A 21062-nucleotide genomic window follows, 5' to 3' on the forward strand; every position below is an offset into this window, starting at 1 on the left:
TGCATCCGTCAGCTTTACCTGAACAAGACATGCCAGCCAGGCAGTTAAGAAAGTAAAGTGTCTGCACTGTCACCAGCCTCTCCAGTCCCTCGCCCCGCTTCAAGTTCTGTAGTGGATATGTCAGATATTTGTTGTTTGAAAAAGTGCCCCACAGAACGTATCTGAGCATTAAAAAAAAAGAAAAAGAAAATCCACACAGGTTCTGCAGCTCTGAAGCAAGATTACTGTTATATTTTTATATTTAGAGGCTTACAGCTATACAGCAGGCCCATGCAGGGCTTCAGAGAGGAGTGGTCTGGAACGGATGCAGATTCACCACCAAGACGGCCACCAGAGATCACAGTTATTAGGCAACTCCACCACAGTTTCTCTGGGAAGATAGAGTAAACTCTTTCAGAAAGATAAACTGAATGACTCCAAGGAATTGCAAGGTCAGTTCAAATATCTCTTTTTCTAATTAAGGTCATCTAACTTCCCTGCTGAATTTGACTAACTTCCAGCTTTTTGAATGTTCTTATGAAAGAAGACAGAAAAGGCTATCACCTGTCTTTTCCATGCCCAAGCACCCTTCGGTCGGAACAAATATTTGGACCAGTTTATAAGAAAAATACTCAGATCTGATCTAGTACCTCAAAATCAATATGTATTAATTGTTGTTACTTAAGCTCTGCTCTTGCAAATGTTCATAAATATTAAGACAGTGACTTAAGTTTAGAAATGTTAGGATCATTTAATTTAATGATGCTACCCATATGACCAACTTCAGAATTGGCATGTCAGCAACAGAAAACCAATATAGCAAAACAGCAAAGAAAATTGATGATACCTCACCTCATCTCAGATCAATCCTACTTTAACAGACAAGATTTTCCCCTTCACATTCCCTAGAATTTATATGGATAACCTTAAATAGAAGATCAACTTACTTTTCGAAGTATTATGCTGACAATGTTATTTCCTCACAAACATTTTTGTGAGGGAAATTAAAACTTGTGACAAAAATAGAGCAATCTGAGAACTAGACAAAAAACCTAACCAAAGTAGTTCATGAAGACATGCAACTTCATTCTTTTTAAATCTAATAAAATTGTAAAATATGAATTTACGAAAAGAATGTTTTCAGTTCCCACAGTTGCAGGGTCTGATTAAAGTCTCACTTGTACTTTGTTCCTGGAATTAAAAAAAAAAAAATCTTTTGCTTTTAAGAACTAGAAAAAGGTGAATAAAAAACTTTCAGAGACTACTTTCAAGATTATTAATCATTTGAACTAACCAAAAAAAAAAAAAAAAAGTCTCATTAATGGATAACATTGGAGCATCTACTACTAAGGAATTAGTGCTTTCCTAATAAGAATTAGTCCCCCAAAAATTCAGAAACAGTGTAGTCCATTGAACCTAATGATCTATTTTGATTGAAGTTAGCCATAAATTTAGGCCCCAAAACTTCAGTCAATAAGATTAAACTGTCAGGGCCTGATTTTTAACCAAGAACTTCCAGGCAAGAGGCTACAGAAAAACCCAACTATATTGCTCGTTGTTCTTCTGAGCAGAATGACATTTCAAGAAGCAGGAAAAGTCAAATCACATTCAGAACACTCCCTGAGTTTAATATGGTCTGAACTCAACAGGTTTTTTGTTTTGTTTTTTAAATTGTATGTTATTCACAACATGAAAGCTTTGCAAGAACAGCTCCCTTTTAAAAGTCTATACAATGCATTCAGAGACCTGGTAGGATGACATGGCATCCTGCTTTCACTTCAACTATAGTCTTGTGACTGATCAGAGATCTGTATCTGCTCACATCTTTTTGATAATAGTCCTATTACACTTTTATTGTAGTCAAAGACATTAACTTCAAGCATTCACACCAAGACCCTTATGTATTTTGGGGAATATCATTTAATCTGACAATTTATAGACCCACTCTACCTTAGCTAACCTGGAGAGTCTATCAATCTTATAGTTTATTAGATATAGTAAAATCCAATTTAAATTTATATAAATAAAGTGGTCACTGCTACAAAATAGAGATTAAACATACATGTTAAAAATTCTTTTAAATCTTTTTACTATATAAGGGTTACTTTATTATCGAGGTAAGAACACTTTAAACCAACTGAAACACAGGGAAAGCAGCTATGCCAAATTTTAGACAATTTTGTTACTTTAAGTGGATTTCTGACCTTGACAACCTATTTTACTCTCGAGAGACAAACCCATTCATAGATCTGTCTGAGGTGCTTTAAATCCTATAGCTGAATGATGCCAAACTTACTGAGTAGCCTGTATTATCCTGATATTCAGCTGCTGCCACTTTCAACAGTGAACTAAAAGTTGCTCAGATCTTATAAATACTGCAGAGACTCAACAGTCATTAAAAAAAAAAGCACTCCAAACATTTGTTGCCTACAATATGTATTAGTTGAATTTATTACAGCAACCCTTTTACATTTACTACATTTCCACATTTGCTTTTCCTAATATCTTCTTTGTCTGGTAGCAAGCCACAGTGTTATTGCTTTATATTCCCAGTCAGTGTTAACACAACGGTAAAATAACTGATGTGAGCTATTTTAGAAACACTGAAGTGGCAAAATGCTACAATACAAAATATAGTAAAACTTCCACTTTTTATTCATCAAACACAGACTTACCAGAAAGTACAGCTAGAGGAAATTTGACAGCCATTCTGAGGAACAGAAAAGGCAATGCTTGGATTCTAAAGTGCTAAAAGAGCTTTCAGTCCCTTAGAATTTTAGAAGCCTTCATCACTCTGTATTTAAACTTCTTATTCTCTGACAAATGAACATGCTCTCTCTTTGGAAAAAGAAAAGAGCCCCGAAGAGGCACAAGTTTCCACATGAAAAACTCAAATTTCATCGAAATTTTTAAGACGGTAACATTGTAATCTCTGTCTTGCTTCTCTCTCTCTGGTTCCAGGAGAAAAGTCACAGTTTCTTAAATAGACCATGGAGTTCTCTCTAACAGATTTCAATTCACAAGCCTCCATTTTACAGTTAGATATTAGCAGGTAGCATACAGTTTCATATACTGGGAAAATTGCTTTCTTTCTGGATCTTCCAATTCACCTACACCATGCAACAAGCCACATGAAAAGACAGCAAGATAGAAAGGGGCTTTTTATTACCATGATTGTGGTAAATCCAAAAGCCATTATTTTTTCAGCCATCTGAACCATATAATTAAGTTAAAAAAGAGAAAACCAAGATAAAAAGGCACTAGTTATTACATTATCATTAAAACAGCACATACACTTATATAGGTGCATAGACTAACCAATGTTTACTTTGGAAACCTAAAGCTCGGTAAAGATCATCGCCATTTCAAGAGTCTCATCCTAAGCTACTTCTGAATTCTTGGTAGCCGTATATAGCTCTTCTTATTTATGTTATGTGAGCCACTAACATAGAATTAAAAAGTCTGCCTCCTCAATTGATGGAAAGTTTCTTCTAGCTACAGAAGGAGGAGGCTGGGATAGTCCATTCTACTCTTAACAGTAACTGAGCATTTCACAGCTTAAAAAAAGGCCAGAGTCAGGTCTCCTCAGCTTTGCTTCCTGTTTAAGCACTCCTTTTATCCTGAAAGGAGCCTGAGGGAATACCTAACCTAACTAGGTTTTTAGCATCTCCCTTTAGAATTCACTATTACATTGCATAAGCTAGTGGTTCTGCTCCCTGTTAGCAATGCAGTTAAATGAAAAAGAGAACACTAAAAACTGAAAGACCAGCTTGCTTGCTTAACATAAAGGGATGTTTTGGTCCCTGAATCATCATCTAGCAAAAAGTATTAAGTAGCTTACCTCACTACTGCTGTACAAGAACTGTCTCCTCTCAGCAGTCAAGGGATTTAGGCATCTTCTTCCCCTGTTCTAATGGTTAAGAAAAGGAGAAAGTCAACCAGACTCTTATTTTGTGGTGAACAAGAGAACAACAGATTTTTAATGCTCCTTTCCCTCAAAGAAACTAGGGACTGAAAACTCTTGTTTTTACCAGTTGCCAGCAAGAAACACAGGTGGTCACTCTCTTACACACAGACCATTAGGTTTGTTTGCCTGTATATTTGCTGGAACAGACAGCACACCTGAGCCTCCTCATGTGCACACCCAGGGAGTTCATGCCATCAACCTTTAGAAATCACATAGCTAGCTAGGAAAGAGAAGTACAAAATCCCCTGCATTGACATGAGACCCTATGGGGCTCTGACTCAATTTATGGTATGCTTATCTGTGTGCTGAGCAGTTTATATTTCTGTAACTGGCATGATGTTCCAATTGACTTAAGAATCTAAATTTATTTTACTAAGCTACCAAACTAGCAGAATTGATGAATTAAAAACAATTTTCACTTGTTTAGCTATTTCAGAGAGCACTATAAAGGACAGCACTGTAAGATGAAAATTTACGTACTCAGGAAAGCAAAGAAAGAGATACCACTATTTTGATTCCAAGTGCCTCAAGGTAATTTAGAAAACACATTGCCGTGTTATTTAGAGGAGGCATAAAGATTCCACCGGGGGGGGGGGGGGGGGAATTTTATTGCCTAATTCACTTTTCACCTCAATGCAAGGCACTATATAGAAACAGCAGATTGGCAGGCCCAAATAACTAGATACATGAGTAAAACAGGAGCTCAAACCAATCCTTATTTTTTCCTGTTTGCTTTTTCTTTTTTAATCTTGGAAAGGGAAAAAACAAAGCTGGTGCCTCCACACAGGTTCTGTAGCTTTGAAAAAAGAGCAAGGCACAGCTGTGCCTTTGTTTTACTTGCTCTTTGGTTTGCAGTGAAGATTTGAAGTTTAGGGTTGTGCTGGTCACATGCTAGGGTTGAGGGGAAGGAACTTTCTTTAACAGAGGGTGACCCAAATCCTTGGGTACATTTGATAAAACTTACTGGAAGGACAACTCTGCTACCTTGCAGAGAAATACATTAGGAACACAAAACTCTGAGGTGAAAGTTCAGTTAAGACACTTTTGGTTTTCCAGATGCAAGGTGAAATCCCCAAGTATAAATGAGGAACCTCCTTAGACTGACTTGCTAAAGAGCTAGTTGTAGGCTTCCAGTTCTCCCAGAGCATTAGGCTGAGCCCATGAGCCTTTCAGAAATAAGCAATATAGACTGCCTTATAATGCTTCTAGAGGACCAGCCTGCACTGTAGCTGATTAGCAGCCTAATTCTGTTCAAAATGAGCACTGTCTGCCAACCTAGCTTCAGCTGTAACTAAGTAGCCAGCATTATCCTAGAATTTAGCTTGGCAGTAGCAAAGCCCATTTTGAACTCTAGCTTATTTGCCTGTACCAATCAGAACACATACCAAACCAGCAGCCCTTGCTGTGTTAGAGTCACACTTAGATATGGCAACACTGGCACATTGCAGACTTAACTTTGCTCTCCTTTCCAAACCACTGCTTTGCATACTTGCCTTTGTTGTCTTGCTCTCCCACCACATGACCCTTCAATCATGACCTCCATCCTTAGTCCAGAGAACCTTGCACACCCCATTTGATTTGAAACCAACAGCCTCTGCTGGTCTGAACCCTATATGCATCCTAAAGTTTATCACTCATTGCAAACAGATGGCTTAAATACAGCCACAAGGCCTATGTAGGTACTAGTCTTAAACCAGCAGCCTCTTCTGAACGCAGGTACCCAGTAACTGCCAGGAGATCCTAAACCTAACCCATCACCCTAGCATTAGGTTAGGGATCTATACCAACTAAAGCCATAAACAAGAGGACAGCGTTGCTAGCACCATCTGTAAAACAACCCTAGTAGCTTTACTTAGAGCCAGGCTTAATATGTCTCACCGACTCTTTACTGGAATGCAGACAAATCATCTACACCTGTGCCTCCTTTTCTAAATTTGGTATCAGTGGAGCCATGCTGATATAGATGAGCTGAGATACAGCTTGTTGACTATGCAACTCATTTGCAGTGAGCAATAAGGAATAAAAGGGAGCTTTAAAGAAAATGCTAGAAATTAATTCCTCTTGTTAGAAATGCTAGAAAATAACTCCAGGATGCCTGGCTCTGTTCTTAAAACAAATAAAGAATAAAGCTATGTCCTAGCTGGATTTAATTAGGTGAGTGAGTACAGCACCTGGAAGAAAGGAGCAGGAAGGCAGTTAGCTGCATGTTTTTAGGGCAAATTGAGAGAGCTGACTAAAGGAGCTTCATGTACAGCTCCCTCTGTTTACCTCTGTGTGGCTCTGTCCTTGGGGTGCAAGCCTTGGTTCTGAGGACCCAAATCCTTTCTGTGTATAGGACAGCAAGCCTACCTGCTGTACACAGGGATTCAGATTATGATCCTGTTAGATGTTGCACTGTTTCACTTTCAGGCTGTATAAGAGGTTATTCTTTTTTAATTCACTGAGAGCTTAAGGAGTAATTGTGCCCTGTATAATGATAGACTAAAGCAGTTACAGCTGATATGACCTCTAAGAGTCTACAATAAAATACTTAGATGCTGAGCAGGGATAACAGAAACAATGTCCTCACAATACCACACTCGTAAGAGGTACTTGAGCAACAAAATGGGTTTATTACATGTACTGAATATCTGAGGCACTGTGGAAGGGGAAAACAAGACAGCACCACCTCAACAGATCTAGGTATTGCAACCTGTTTAGAAGTGTTCTTCATATCACTAGAGAATAGCAGTTGCAGAAGTGTTATTGCTGGCATAGCCACAGGGAGACTCCTTTGGCTCATGACATACTGGCAGCAGTTATTCCTTACAACAGTTCTTGTTCAAATCTGCATGTGTGCACTGGAAAAAATCTATACAAGTTACACCTAGGCAACTCTTCTGACCTACTTATTCCAGACACTGGTTATCCAGTGAGTCTGCTCAAATGTCTGGCCAGCCCCTGGCAAACACAATGGTATAGCTCTACTTCACTGAGATGCAGCCAGAGAACACTAGGATGTTCTGACATCCTGATGGCAGTCATCTTTTCTTCTATTTCTCACTGTATTAGTTGGTATTTCCTCATGCAATGGGGTGCAGAAGTTAACAAGAAATAATCTTCTTCATGCTACAGTAATGGTTCTAAACAGTGTTAAGAAACTGTGTCTCAGAATGTAGTGGTCCTTTCTCCATATCCAAATATCTGACTGTTTTTTCCACATCACCTGAATACACAAAGCAGGGATGCACCATACTGTGCCCCAAGGAATCTTTCATATTTCAGTAGTAGATACAAGAAAAGAGAAAATTTTCTTTTGTGCATGTTGAGTGCTTTCAAAGGCTCACATTACAAAATAGTACGTTTTGAGTGATTACAAATAATACAATTCAACAGCAAAACTGCGTAGACTTTTTTTCCGAGACATAAAAAAGACAACTGTGTAAGGTTTTTGGAGCACAACTGGGAACCCTGTAGCTAATATTTTTTTCACCTGTGGCAATATGGGCACGCCTGAGCTATGACAAGATAATTTATTTGTATTAGCTTTCATATATTACTACACTATAGCCTTTTGTTGAATGTTTCCTTCTGAGTTGCTACTGTGTGAACAAAGAGCACATTATTTCTTGTATCAAGACAAAAGGCAGCATACCAGGATCTCTGCGCTAAGAAAGCACAGCTAAAAGATCTCTGCCACGTAATTTCCCCCTCCCCACAAACACCCCCCAAACACTCTGAAATCATCTGATTTCTCAGCAGTTTGATTCCTGGCAGCCGTGGGTACTTTGGTGGTACCTGCTGTGCCTGATGGTTTCTTCCTGACTTCAATCAGTCTCAGTCCTGAAAGCACAATGACATGTAGCTGTCTTTGGGCATCCAATCAGTCTGAAATGGTATGTTTGTGAAACAAGCTGAGCTCTTAAATGTGAGGCCTAGAAAGATGGGAACACATACAAAGTATCATCAATCAGTGATTTTTCCTGCAGGTTCAACATAATCTGTCAGAATGTCCATTTTTCTGCAAGCAGCTTGAGGCTTTAATAATTAAACTACGCACATTTTGAAAACAAGATTACTTATGCTAATTTTTCTCCCTTTTTAATATCATGTTATTCATACTTCTGATCTGTATCACTATTCTAATAGCATAAACTGATGGAATTTTCTGAAGGAAGTGGGGGGAAGAGGTATGCAGCTAAGCAATCCCAAAAAAATTAAGGTCCATTTATATATCCACAGTCCTACAGCACACATCATATCAAAGAGAAATGCTGAGAGCTAACCGTGAGAAAAAAAAAAAAGAAATGCTTCTATCACAGGTACTTTTAAGGAGTCTTTAACTTTGTAAGAATATTTTGCTAAGGACCTGGTTCTTCTAGGGGATTTGTCAATCATGAACGTTTTATAAAGAAAACACTGAGCATTTAATGAGCCATACCTCAATGAAGAGAGCCTCATGAGGCCAAGTCTTACTACTATCTAAATCTTTGACCTACTTCAGGAAAAAACACATGTGAATTCAAGGAAAGGCATACGGCAGCAGTTTGTGTTCTCTGGCAACCTCTACCTCAGATTCATCCCTGAGAGTATATGTATAGAAAGACAGCATAAAGTTCTTTACGGGCCCCCAATTCCCATGCAAGATGTAGATCTGTCCAACGGGTACTAAAATGAAAGTAAGGAACTCTTACTTCTTTAGGCAAAGGACTATTCTTTTCCCACAGGAGACAACCCTTTCTCCTTTTTTTCATCCTCTGATGGGGAAGTCAAGCACAGCTTTTCCTTCCTGGCTGCCTGCAATGTTTCTCTGAGTTATCAGAGAACAGCAGTTAGATCATGACTACACAGAAACTTTTAATTGGGCTGAAACTGGGTCAAAAAACAATAGCTGTATTCTGTTACAGTTCTCCTCTTTCACAGCTGATATGCAAATTTGTTTTTTTTCTCCTTTCCTGTTACAAAATCAATGTTTAAAAATTGTGTGTTAGACAGTTAACCTCTGCACTGCACAGGCACTTTACTGTGACTTTAACAGGCTTGCCACAGAGACAAAAGCCATTTTTTAGTTTGTGTTCACCACTAAATTCCAAAATGAAGTACAGCAGATTTCCATATTCTTCAGAGAAGCAAGGCAGTGCACCTCAACACACTGCACTGTGTAAGCTCTTAACGCAAACACTGGTATCCCAGTAACAGTGTCTTATTTCAATGCTAACTTTCTCATATGGGTTACAACGGAGTGGAGAGCACACTAACAGGAGCTGTGATGGATGGTCCTGTCCTGTTTGCCTGTGCAGAGCTAATGTATGTGCTGTTTGGTTAAAGAGCAAATAAGACAATTGCCTTATCCTGGTTCCTGGTACTGGCTCAGCTGGGAAAGGGGGGCAGCCTGGGTAAGCTCAGCTAAAGAAAGCTTTTGGACTGGGTGAAACAGGCAGCAAATGAGAGAGACAATAACTAGACAGTTTGTCGAGAAGAGTAGAAAGCAGAGGTAATGAGTTAACATAGATTTTTTTCACGGGGCACTGTAGAGCTTGGGACTTGGCCTGGGACCCATATATGCTAGACAGTGCGAATTGTTTCCAAATCCCGGTCTTAACCTTCTAAGGAGAGTTCCTCCCTTGCAACAATTTGTTGATGTAGTTTTGGTTCCTAGTACACCTAATCTATAGAGATCTCTTTAGCTGTTCTGGTGTGCTGATGCTAATGAAAAGGTGCAGGCTGTTCACTGAGATGCTCTCTCAAAGCCCTGGCTGAATCAGTCCCATCACTTTCCCTTATTTATCATTGTAGGTTTTCTGCACCATTTTTGCCTTATCTTTCATGTCATGTTAAATACAAATTACATGTTAATATGCACAGATTTTTTGGACAAAACTGTAGCAAAATTTAATTCAAATGTAGAGGGACAAGCTCGATGCTTTGAGTCAGATTTCTCTCGGGTGTAACCAGCACAAGGAGGACTATGATAAAAGGCTTTATCAGAGCCAATTAGGACAAAATCTTTATGCCAATGGAATTATTTTCCACTTATGTTGGTGTAACTGAGAAAAAAAACTTGCCATTTACGTTAAATGGATCAGGTGCAAAGACTTTGATTTTTGAGTCCTGGTCTGAAGCAGAAACTTTGTTGTTGTTTATTACTCACAAAAAGTCAGAGGTGTAATGAGTCCTGCCAGTTTGAAAAATAAAGCTTAATATGCAGAAATGATTGAAATGTTAAACTGCTATAAATTGTAGATATTATGAAGTGCTAAATTCAGCACTGCTTAGGCTCTTTTATTATCTGTCACTTGCATGAACATGTGAGTAATTGCAGTTGTCCATTTGTTAATGCCACAGCACTCACCCTGTCTGTCATGCTGTTTTTCCCTTTTTCATATAAAACCAATGCAAGAAAGGGTGTTTATTTAGAGCAATGACTTGTCAAATTTTGTTATCTGGCTTTTTCTTAAATGTTGTTGCAGTAAAGCTTCTCAGGTCATCAGCAAGAAAATACTATTGTTGCAGACATGTGAAAGAAGATAAGGACTATGCATCAATTAGGCTAGAAGTTTATTAATCTGACTTGTTCAGGAATTACTGACTGCATCTTAGTCAATGTGGCCATGATTATTCTTTAATGATTTTTATGAGAAAGATTTTTCAAAGCTGGCTCTGAGCTCAATCTTGGGATCCTCTCACCCTCTTTGCACAGACAAGGCCCAATGCACAGGATCACTTCCTTGCAATATCAACCATGAGAAGCCCTAGCTCACCTTTACCTTGGGAGATGCTTCCTCCTGAATCTGTCTAGTTTTCTCATGAGACTGGATCTTCGTTGTGTGTGACAATATCACAACCAGAATGTTATTTACCAACCTCATGCCCGCCACCTGCCAGCAGAGGAAAACTCTGCACAGTGTGGCCATATATGAGAGGAAAAAAAAATCCTTTCTAGACCTCAAGATACAGTTAGCACAACACCCAGGATAGATGCTTCTCTTAGGGCATCTCAGGGAGCAAAGATCAAAAGCTATCCACCTAGATGTGGAAGGGAGCACAAGCTGGAGACCCAGAGCTCACATACCCTCCTCACACACATACAATGTGCTGGGGCTAGTGGTTGCCAGCTCAGCGGTTGCCACAGGCCTGCCAGTAGAAATGCAGCTCCTAAAGGAGAGGGACCATGAAAAAAGCAAATAGCTCTTTCCTTATAGTCAGACCACTTCCTCCTATGTTACGGTTCGGATAGACACAGCTAAAGAGAAAATCTACTTCTAAGGTCTCAACGCAGCATTCATCCAGTTCATGTTCACACATACACACCAAAAAGGTGAAGGGTTTTTATTTATATTTACCACATACCACTGTTCTCTATTTCTAGCCCAAACCAGTTATGAATTTGTAGTTCCTATGCCTGTATGCCCTCCTCTCCTGCAAAAAATCCTGAATGTAGTCAAGGCAGGGCAATGACAGAGCACTGGTCTAAATCATTGATAGCGTTGTATTACTCTATCACAAAAAAGCAGAAATTCTTCAGACATCAAAGCTTCCCTATGGGAAGGGAGCTTTCTTACAGCCAACTCTGCATACTGTGGCACTATCCAGCTTGAGGCTGGAATATTCTTTTTAAGAAGCATTCTTGTTAGGACCAGGTGTTGTTACTCTCTGTCCCATCAAATTCCAGCACAAACTTTTCAGCACACAGTAAGAGCCAGGGTGACACACTGCCCTAGTTTGAGAAGAATACGAGTGGGACAACATAACCGGGAGATGGCTAGAACAGTGCTCTTGCTCCAGCTCCCACAGTACCAGTCATCCTAACATCCCAGCACTTGTACTAAACAGGCATGAGGAGACTCATTTCTTGTTTATCTGACATATGCAATTTGTCACTCTGATAGGACAATAACTACATAGATTTCTTTATTATGGCAATTTTTTTAAACCTTCACTTCCCTGCCAGTCAGAGTTTGCTTTCCTCCTTTCGGTTATATTTTAAAATAAAGCTGAGTTGTCATGATTCAGTTTTTGCAGTAGTTAGAATGCCAGTTTCAACGAAACCAAATGAGAACGAACAGTCCTATGTAACAGTAAAATACAGCAACATCTGAATAGTTTCTGGCTCTATGAGAAAGCAGGGCACTGAAAATGAAACTGAGTCCTTTGTTACTCACATTACACTGTGTGCAATTATCTCAATAAAACCTATATGCCTTTAATTAAAAAAAAAAGACATTTTCTCAAGATCAGAAGGGGTAGTATACCAGACTTCAGATGTTTCAAATTAGAATCATTTATAGCGCTTAGTACTATATACAGGAGTAAAGTGATTGTCTCTTCTCCTGCAGACTACTTTTTATTATTCAAACGTATTGAACAAATTTAATAAATGTTTGGGACATTTGTACGGTATCTAGAGCAATTCATTTCTGAAAAGAAATTTTAAAAAGAAATCCAGAATTCCAGTATTAACTTTATATCTCATTTACTTAGTTTTCCACTACAGATATGTCTTGCTTTGTTTCTGTACTAAATTCTGCAAATTCCTTCCAAACTCTAGCAGTGGGTGTATTTGTTATTCTGCTAATAATGATTCCATCAAAAAAGCAAAAGTCACTTCATTATCTAAATCTGTTTTATAATTTTCAGCTGCAACTGGTATAAAGATCCCAGAGATGTGACAGTCTACTTTTAATAAACAAAGTTGACCTGGCGATTGTCAAGTGACATGAATGAATGGGCAAGGTGAACAAATGTAACCTGGGAATCAAGAGGAATATTTATGTATGCAAAACCAAAATTTCCAGTTTATAATTATGTGGTTTTATTTTACCCCTTACTGACATTTTGAAATTCATGAATTTCAATGTGACCTCCTTTTTTGAAGGGCATTGCAATAGCAATGGTATTTGACTTGAAATTTGTTTTTCCTCTATCAGACTCAAAAACTGCAAGGGATTCAGCTGAACCTAAGGACAAAAACAGTTGCTGAATTTTGCCATAACATTGATAATGTCATGGACAGGAGGTACAAATTAGCTAGATAATGAAGAAATTGAGGTTATAATTTATTGCTTACTCCTAAGCAAGCAAGCACAGATTCTTCAAACACAGATTCCTATCTGTCCATGACTCTATACTCTGCCTGAAAAATCAGAATAAAGCCTTCAGTGCTATGAAAAGAGTACAGGATTACTAAGAATGAGAAGTAGAAAAACAACTGGGAAGATGGCAAAACAATGACAGAGAAAAGGAGCTTGGAAAAGGGATGGAAATATTGATATGGACATGGGACAGAAAATTATGCAGCTTCAGAAATAAGGAGAGAAACAGTGAGAAGATATGAAAGGGAGGATTAAAATCAGGATATTGAAAGAAACAAATAGAAGTAATAAAAGTAACGAAGAGCATGAAAAGAGATGTGCTAGAAGAGTCACAGTACTTAGTCTCTTTCCTCCTACAGAGGTACCACTTACCCATAGCAAATGCTGAATCATGTCCTAGAATGACCTTTCCTCCCTGTTGAAAGAACATGAGCAAAGAGTTGGCAAAGGAAAGAGGACTCTGAAGTACAAGGAATTTAATTTCAAACTTTGAAAATTCATTACCAGTCAACATGAAATACACCAGAAACTCAATGTGTGCACATCTTCTTGTAACTCTGAATCAGAAAATCTTTACACTTGCTATTATGTTAGCATTTTTACTAGTATTTAAGAGTTACATTAGATTAAAACCTAGAAACTCCATACAGTATTGAGGTCCTACACAGTTCATTTCTGTTTGGAGATGGTCTGCGCTGTATGGACTTTAGAATGGTTGGTCCTAGGACTGGTATGCAGAGATATTTAACATTTCCATTTCCTCTGCTTGTAATGGAGAAAGGGTTTGAGCCAGTTACCAGTTTTTAAAGAATGCTGGACTAGCAACATTTAGTAGCATCATTTAACAGATAAAGTTCAAAGACCAAACTATGCTGCTTAATATTTTTCTCTTGAATGGTGCAAAACATTGCAACTCACCAACAGAGAGGTAGAAATTGGCCAGAAATGAGTGAGTTCCATATTCCTATAAAGCATTGGCTGTAACTGCTTCAATCTGATTTATCATTTCATTCATTCCCATTCATTTATTTGGTGATTTATAGCTCCCATTTGCTGATGATTGTCTTCTCTAGTGCCTCCTGTTTATGTTTTCTTAACATTTATTTATTGCAAAAGGAAAGGAAGCAGTCATTCCTTCTGAGTGCAATGCCTGGCCATGGAGTGGAAAACAAAAGAGTACAAAATGTGTATGAGAAGCCAAAGCATATGCAGTGCTTTCAGAGGTGACTCAGAATGGATTCTATTAACCTCAAAAAGGAGCACTTGTCGAAAGAAGGTCATGAGCTAATTCTTACCTTTCTGTGCATTGACAACAACAAGAACCACAGCAGAAAGAATACTAGACAATCACTTTAATATTCTATGATAAGATCATGACAGGGTAATAAAGGACTTTCAGCTGTTGTCAGTAACTGCACAAATTTTATGCAGTCCTTTAAGGGAGTAATCAAAATTAGTGTCTTCATGAGATGCACATAAATGATTAAGTAAATAAAGAAGTACTAACCACAGAAGAAACACTAATAAACATCTTAAATTTGGACTGTCCAAACCAATTTTCAGAAGCGAGTAGTGTGCCAGGGTGCCTCAAATTTTGGGATCGTAACGCTTTAAATGTGGATGTCAATCACAATTAAGATATAAGATATAGAGGCTTTAAAATTAGTCATCTTTGAAAATTAAGGTCTATTTGAAGTGAGATACTAGATGTGCCCAATAATGGTTAAATACCTTGTCAGAAAACAAGAAGGTTTATAATGGCATTAAAAGTGGGTTTCTGCATTGATAAAAGTATGAAGGAAAATATTATAGGTATTATTATTATTCCTAAACTAATAACCATAGGCTCAGTAATGCTCAAAAGGGATTTGAATATTGGGTAACAAACTTATAGTGAAGGTAGCCAAAAAAGCCCTTAGTTCTGTTTTGTAGTAGCTCTGGGGAATAACTCATTTGGCTATAGCTGAAAGAAGGTAGTATTTATGATCTCCAAGATACAGCTCATTTAAAAAAAAAGTAATTCCTCTCATTCCTATTTTCCAGATCCTGACACATTTACAAGGAGGCAGTAAGGAAGCTGTCTAATTCTACAGCAATAAGAGAGCAAAAAGTTATGAGCAGCAATAGCCTTGGAGAGTATATCACATACAATCATTATGCATGGAAGCGAGTTATCACAATTTGATTGATTAACCACTGAATCACTTCCTTAGAGTTGACAGTACAATAATTTGTTATCAATAAAGCATGTCTGTATTCATATTCTGAACAGCAGGAAGCCTAATAACAATTCCAACTTGACCAGAACTTGAGGCACAAAGTGGCCATCACTGTCGTAACTGGAGATTCAGCTGCACACCAACACTGCAAACCCTCACACGAGGAAGCCGACACACACCTTCGCGTGTGGGGGGCAGCTCTAATCTTTGTTGGTTGCCAGGGATCTCAGCCAAAAATTTGTAGTAGACTTGCATCTGTGTGTACATGTAGATGTACAACTATTAAGAGAGCAATATTTCACAGAACAGGCACAGAAAGCTATTCCTTTTCAAGATGATACTAACAAGAGGTGAATATTTAGTTGTCATATGTAGCAAAACAAAAAATTTCTGTTACCTTATAAAGAACATTGAAACCTTCTCCACATCCCTTTTGTGACCAGACAATATTGCCACATGTCCGCCTCTGAGCTTTGGGATAGTCAGCAAACCCCCCATTGAGGGCTGCTACTACACAGGCACACAACTGCTTCAGAAACCTGCAACACATCGAAGTGCTAGTTAGAAAGAGAAAAATTTTACATATATATATATATATATATATATATATATGTACACACACACACATACATGAAGATCTATGGGCACATGTTACCCATGGCAACAAGACTGCAGGAGGTGCCAGGGCCTGCGGCATGCTGCCCCCTCCCAGAAGCTTAGCAGGCGGCTGCCAGGGCCGCAGAGCTGTTGGGAAGAGGGAGCTGGAAGACGCCAAAGGCGGTGTCCGCCAGGCTCCCCTCCTCCTGGCTGCTGTCAGCACAGGCTTCCCCCAGGCATTGCAGTCCTGCCTGCGGGCCTGGGCCATGGCCCTGACCCGCAGGCACACCATCCATCTCATCCCCCATCGTAGGCTGTCCCACTCCAGCTTTGGCAGTGGGATGGAGACCGCCAGCATGGCATCACCCCGGGGCTCCCCTCCTGCATGGAATGGTTGGCCCTTGTGGCACCCCAGCTTGTTCCTCATGTAATTAGAAATTGAGGGGATATAATACCTTATTTCAAGGTAAACAGGAAAGAGCCTTTGCTTCACATAGCTGTTCATAAATTCAGCATGTAATTTTGGCATAATTAAGTATGTTCCAACCTCTTTTTTGTCTTAGCATCCACAGAACCCCTTGCTTAAGCTGTGTATAGGCATAATGGCAAAATTTGATTTCCTGCGTTTGAGGAAAAAAATTTGGCCCCAGTGAAGTAAGATTTCCATTGACTTCAGAGAGGCCAAAATTTAAATCTAGGCCATGAGGGAGAAAGTACTGTATAATAATACATCTTTACTTTCTCTCCTCACCTATGGGAACTAAAGCTCCGCACATGATTTGATAGGAAGGTATGATCAGAGCTGCAAAAACTTGAGGACTGCGAAGACTATCTGTGCTAATACTTTGCTAAAAAACATTTGGCATGTTTATCAGAATTTTTAGCAAGTGGAAAAGAAAGCACACTGGACTAAACCAGAGCATATTTCAAATGTTCATTCTTAGTGCAAGTATTTGTGAGAAACCAAGAACATGTGAGTCACCAATGCAAAGTCTGATAGTGAGCATTACATGGGAGCTGCAGAAGAGAGACCTGGACCCTGAATGAGTCATTTGTTCATTCCCAAGCAGCAGAGCAAACCCAGACCCAGAAAAAAAAAGCATACCAGTCATTGTTGCTTGGTATTACTGGCAACTACAAGAAAAATTTGTCTTACTCTACATCCTCTTACCCATGGACCAGACATAATTCAAATGTTTCCTGCTCACAAAGGAGAAAGTCTAATGGTGGGCAAAACTCTAAATAAGTGTGACTGAAAAAGCAGCATCTTATCTCCATTCTGTAGACCTCTCTATTTAGCTACTCTGTGCTTATTCATAGCATCCAGAAATAGTCCCAGTGCAAGGGCTGAATGCAGTCTCTTTATAAAACAAAAGATGCTTTTCCTTTTCTAAGGTAGGGGCTCAAATATATCAAGAACCTGCAAAATTTTTTACACTATCTGTTCCATATAAAAGTAGGCTAGAGAAAAAATTTTTTTTTCTTGGGAAGATGTTTGTATCACAAGGAGCACTAATAAGGCTGCAACTTCCATGATAACTTCAGGTAGCCTAAGAAAGGAGCAATGCTTCAAATATAGATAAAACTTATTTATGCACTCTAAGGCCAGTTGTGGGAAAGGAAATGGAAGGGCAAGGGAAAATTCAGATATGGTCTCTCATATTGTTACTCTCTCAAAGAAACTCCCACACTCGTTTGTCATCTGAAGCACCTAGAGACACTAAACTAATGTAAAACTATTTCAAATGTAAAGTTATTTGAAAGAGGCTTCTCGCTCTTGTAGCAAGCCCTTCAATATTTAGGTAGTTCAAATACAACTTGCTTGAATCAAATCCTGCAATCTTTCAGACAATTTGAGAATAGTGAGAATAAAATAAATGACACACAAGAAGGAGAGACATTTTAGTTTAACCACTTTCAGTTAGTGAGTTTAACAGTCTGTGGGCTGCACAACTTCCCCTGACTCCCACAAAAATCTTTTCTGTACAGTTTTCTTAGTTTTTTCTGATGTTTTAAGGGCTCATATCAGCTATTGATGCTGACACAGACTTCTTGATTGCCACACTACATGAAATACAGTGTTGCAAGACTGAATAACAACTCATTCCTCTGTCGAGAGGAGCCTGAGGTTGTGCTTTTTTAAATTTTGGAGCTGCGCATAGTTGCCACCCAAGAATACTGAAATCATATGAATAGGCGCTGCTTTGCTTTCTTTGCTTATTGTGTACATTCTCTCAGCCATTGCTATGTCATCAGCTGCAAAATTTAAGAACTGGAAAAAATAGGAAGCATATCTTCTAACAATTGCAAAATTGAGGGAGGTGGTGACAGGTGAAATATATAGCACACAGAAGAGAAGAACAGCACACACAAGACATGGAATATATAACTTTGTATGGTAAAATTATGCAGAATTATCTGCTGTGTCAACAACCCTTAAATGATGAATTATCTTGTTACTATACAGAAAAAAAATCATTTGATTAGCTTGCAGTGTTCACTAATTTGGGCTGATTAAGCTGTTGAGTGCAGAGCAATCAGTAATAACATTCCATACACTACTTGTTTTCTACAGCCAACAACTAAATTGGTGTTATTAATTCTTTCAACTCTAGCTGTACTTACTATATATAATTCTAGTTTCTAAAAGGATGTATTACATTATCATATGTATATATCATGTGTCTTATATAATACAATTCATAACCATTACCTAGGCAGATGTAAAAGCTAATTTCAGTATCTTCCCTGAATCAGAATTCTGTAATTTATCACACCTGTCTTGATAGAGAAAATGAGTTTTGAGAGCCCAAATATTACCTTTCTTTCACAGGTCATCAGAAGTTCAGCTTTTATTTTTACTGAATTCTCTCTTCAAGTGTAGGAAAGACTAAGAGAAGTAAAACGGCAAAGAGATCTGTTCCTTTTGAGAAGTGGTCCTTTGTGAGGGCTCATCACACCAGAATTATTTATTAGTTAGTACAAGTCACTATATTAGAAAGGAAATACAACAGAAGGATTGTTTTGGTTATTCTTAATCTAAGATTGATGTATGAATGCCACTAACAAAGCAGTCCTGCAGTATGATGATTTAACATTTCATCGGCTTTAAAACAAGAGCCACATTCTGCTTTTTAGGTTAGATATTTAATATTAATCCAGAAATGTTCTATTGCATGCACTAGTTAAGAGTTAGCATTTACCAGTTTAATTAAACACTCTGCTGCCAGAATTTCTTGCGAGATGTGGTCTCATAATTCATACACATAGTAGAGAATGTAGATTAGCACTAACTAGTGAAGTTAGTAGTGAGGCTCTTGTGTGCTGCAAGATGTAGGCAGATAATAAGTACATACACATAGGCAGATAGCTACACTGAAGATAAATGTTCATTGTAATCTTGGTATTTGACCCTTAAAAATTACTTTTTAAGCCCCTCACTCCTGAAAAAAAGTAGTTGCCAGAAACTTTGCTGATTTCAGAGAAGTATGAAAAATACATTTATCTTAATGGGATTGAATTATCATATGACATAAATTGTCATAGTTTCAATCATTAACTTTACAGAAGAGCAGAGAACTTACACAAGTCAAGAATCCAGTCTTTCTCCTGAGCTGTAAGGGTATCTTTAGTTCAACATATCTCTAAAGCATACCTTTAGGCATATAGAATATACATCCTTGATTCCTAAATGAGCTTGCCTTGTAAACCAATACCCATTTTAAAAGTTGCCTACATTGTTTCATTTGATAATATAAACAGGTAGCAATGCTTAGGATTTTCACTGAAACCCTGTTTTATTGAGATGTTTCTGAAGAATCTCACATATGAGAAGTAGCAAGTTAGTTTGAAGATGTACTCAGATGTTCTAAAACATTATTCATTATTCAAGGAAACAGTTAATTAATGACTACTGATCCAAGTGCTGATTCTGAGTTGGCACCAGAGTTTATTAAATAGTGTTGTTTAATTTTCATCGTGCTTACCTTCCTCTTAGTGCTGTCTGCTTTGCTGAGCCATCATAGGCATGTACTAAAGAAGTTTTTACTCTCATTTTCCCATTTCTTTCTAGTCTTTAAATTTGACTATAACAAAGTTAAAGCAAGATTATCAACACTGAAATGGGGGGGGGGGGGGGGGGAGACATTCCCAGGCAGTTGCAAGCCTTACTGAATCAATATTCTCTCTCCACGGCAGCACCATTTGATCTCCCAAAGCCGAGTTTTTTCCCAGTCCTGTAAACTGAGAAGGTTGCTACAAGGTCTGTGAAAACAAAGCACTAAGTGGAAGGTGGAAGTTTACAGCTCCAAAATGCCAGTAAGATGGATTTAGCAACACCTATTGACCTAACCTTGAAAACAAAAAACAGCTCATTTGAAAGAGAACTAGAGTGACAGTGAGAACTACATACATATATATGGGTGTACATATACACAGATCCGTATGTGGATGTCTGTCTTTTCCACTCAGCTGCATTATGGCACACTACAAAAACTGCCCACTGAGAGGAAAAGCAGCACTTCAAAAAGGTATTGCATAAACCTTTTGAAATCTACTTTGTGCTGCATGAAATCTTTGGCATTATACTCTTTACACTCTTTAAAAGAGAACCTGACCTTTTGATTCTTTAACACAAGGAGATCTTTTAATTTAAGACATTCTTAAAAAAAAAAAAAAGATTTGGATATCTGAACTTATTTTCAGAATATTTGAGAAATCCACTCATGTATTTTATCTGACAGGCAACCAACACATACACTTACGTCATCTTTGTTGTTCAGCTACTGTATTTTGTACCATATGGGTTGCAATATCAGGCAACTATTCATGTGAGTCCATACTTGCTAAAAAAGTTACTAAGTAGTGCACAATTATGTTTTTCAGGCAGTTAGTGATGCAATTACTAGTTATGCATAGTAGTTATGCACGTGGAATAGAATGTACCGGAAAATACGATGAAAGTATCAAAAGATATTTTTCTTAAGATCTCATGTGATTTGTAAGTGCATTCATCATCATTTTGATTGGCTTCCTTTCTAAGAAAAAGAAATTCCAACTATATAAAAAAGTTTCAATGGCTTCGAAGTTGACTATTATCACTCTAAAAAGAGATCTGGATCTAGATTTCTCTGAAAATATCTACTTATTGCTTGGTAGTAATCAAAGGAAAACACAATGGTAGGAATAAAGAGGAAAAGACACTAGAACAAAACAATTACACCACCAAAT

General features: G+C 38.1%; 1 long non-coding RNA gene across 2 annotated transcripts; it reads right to left on the reverse strand.

Annotated features, from left to right (window-relative positions):
• Positions 1-259: 259 nt before the first annotated feature.
• On the reverse strand, positions 260-18816 carry LOC112991248 (uncharacterized). Of its 2 annotated transcripts, XR_010385780.1 has the most exons (6): positions 18654-18816; positions 15634-15775; positions 13390-13432; positions 7724-7860; positions 3821-3889; positions 260-370 (listed from the first exon to the last, which is right to left on the reverse strand). It is a non-coding gene; the product is annotated as an uncharacterized LOC112991248 (long non-coding RNA). The 2 variants fall into 2 exon arrangements; XR_003261251.2 differs by lacking the exons at positions 15634-15775; positions 18654-18816 and adding an exon at positions 13936-14148.
• Positions 18817-21062: the final 2246 nt, after the last annotated feature.

The sequence above is a fragment of the Dromaius novaehollandiae genome, chromosome W (assembly GCF_036370855.1).
Source record: "Dromaius novaehollandiae isolate bDroNov1 chromosome W, bDroNov1.hap1, whole genome shotgun sequence".
NCBI classification, from domain to species: Eukaryota; Metazoa; Chordata; class Aves; order Casuariiformes; family Dromaiidae; genus Dromaius; species Dromaius novaehollandiae.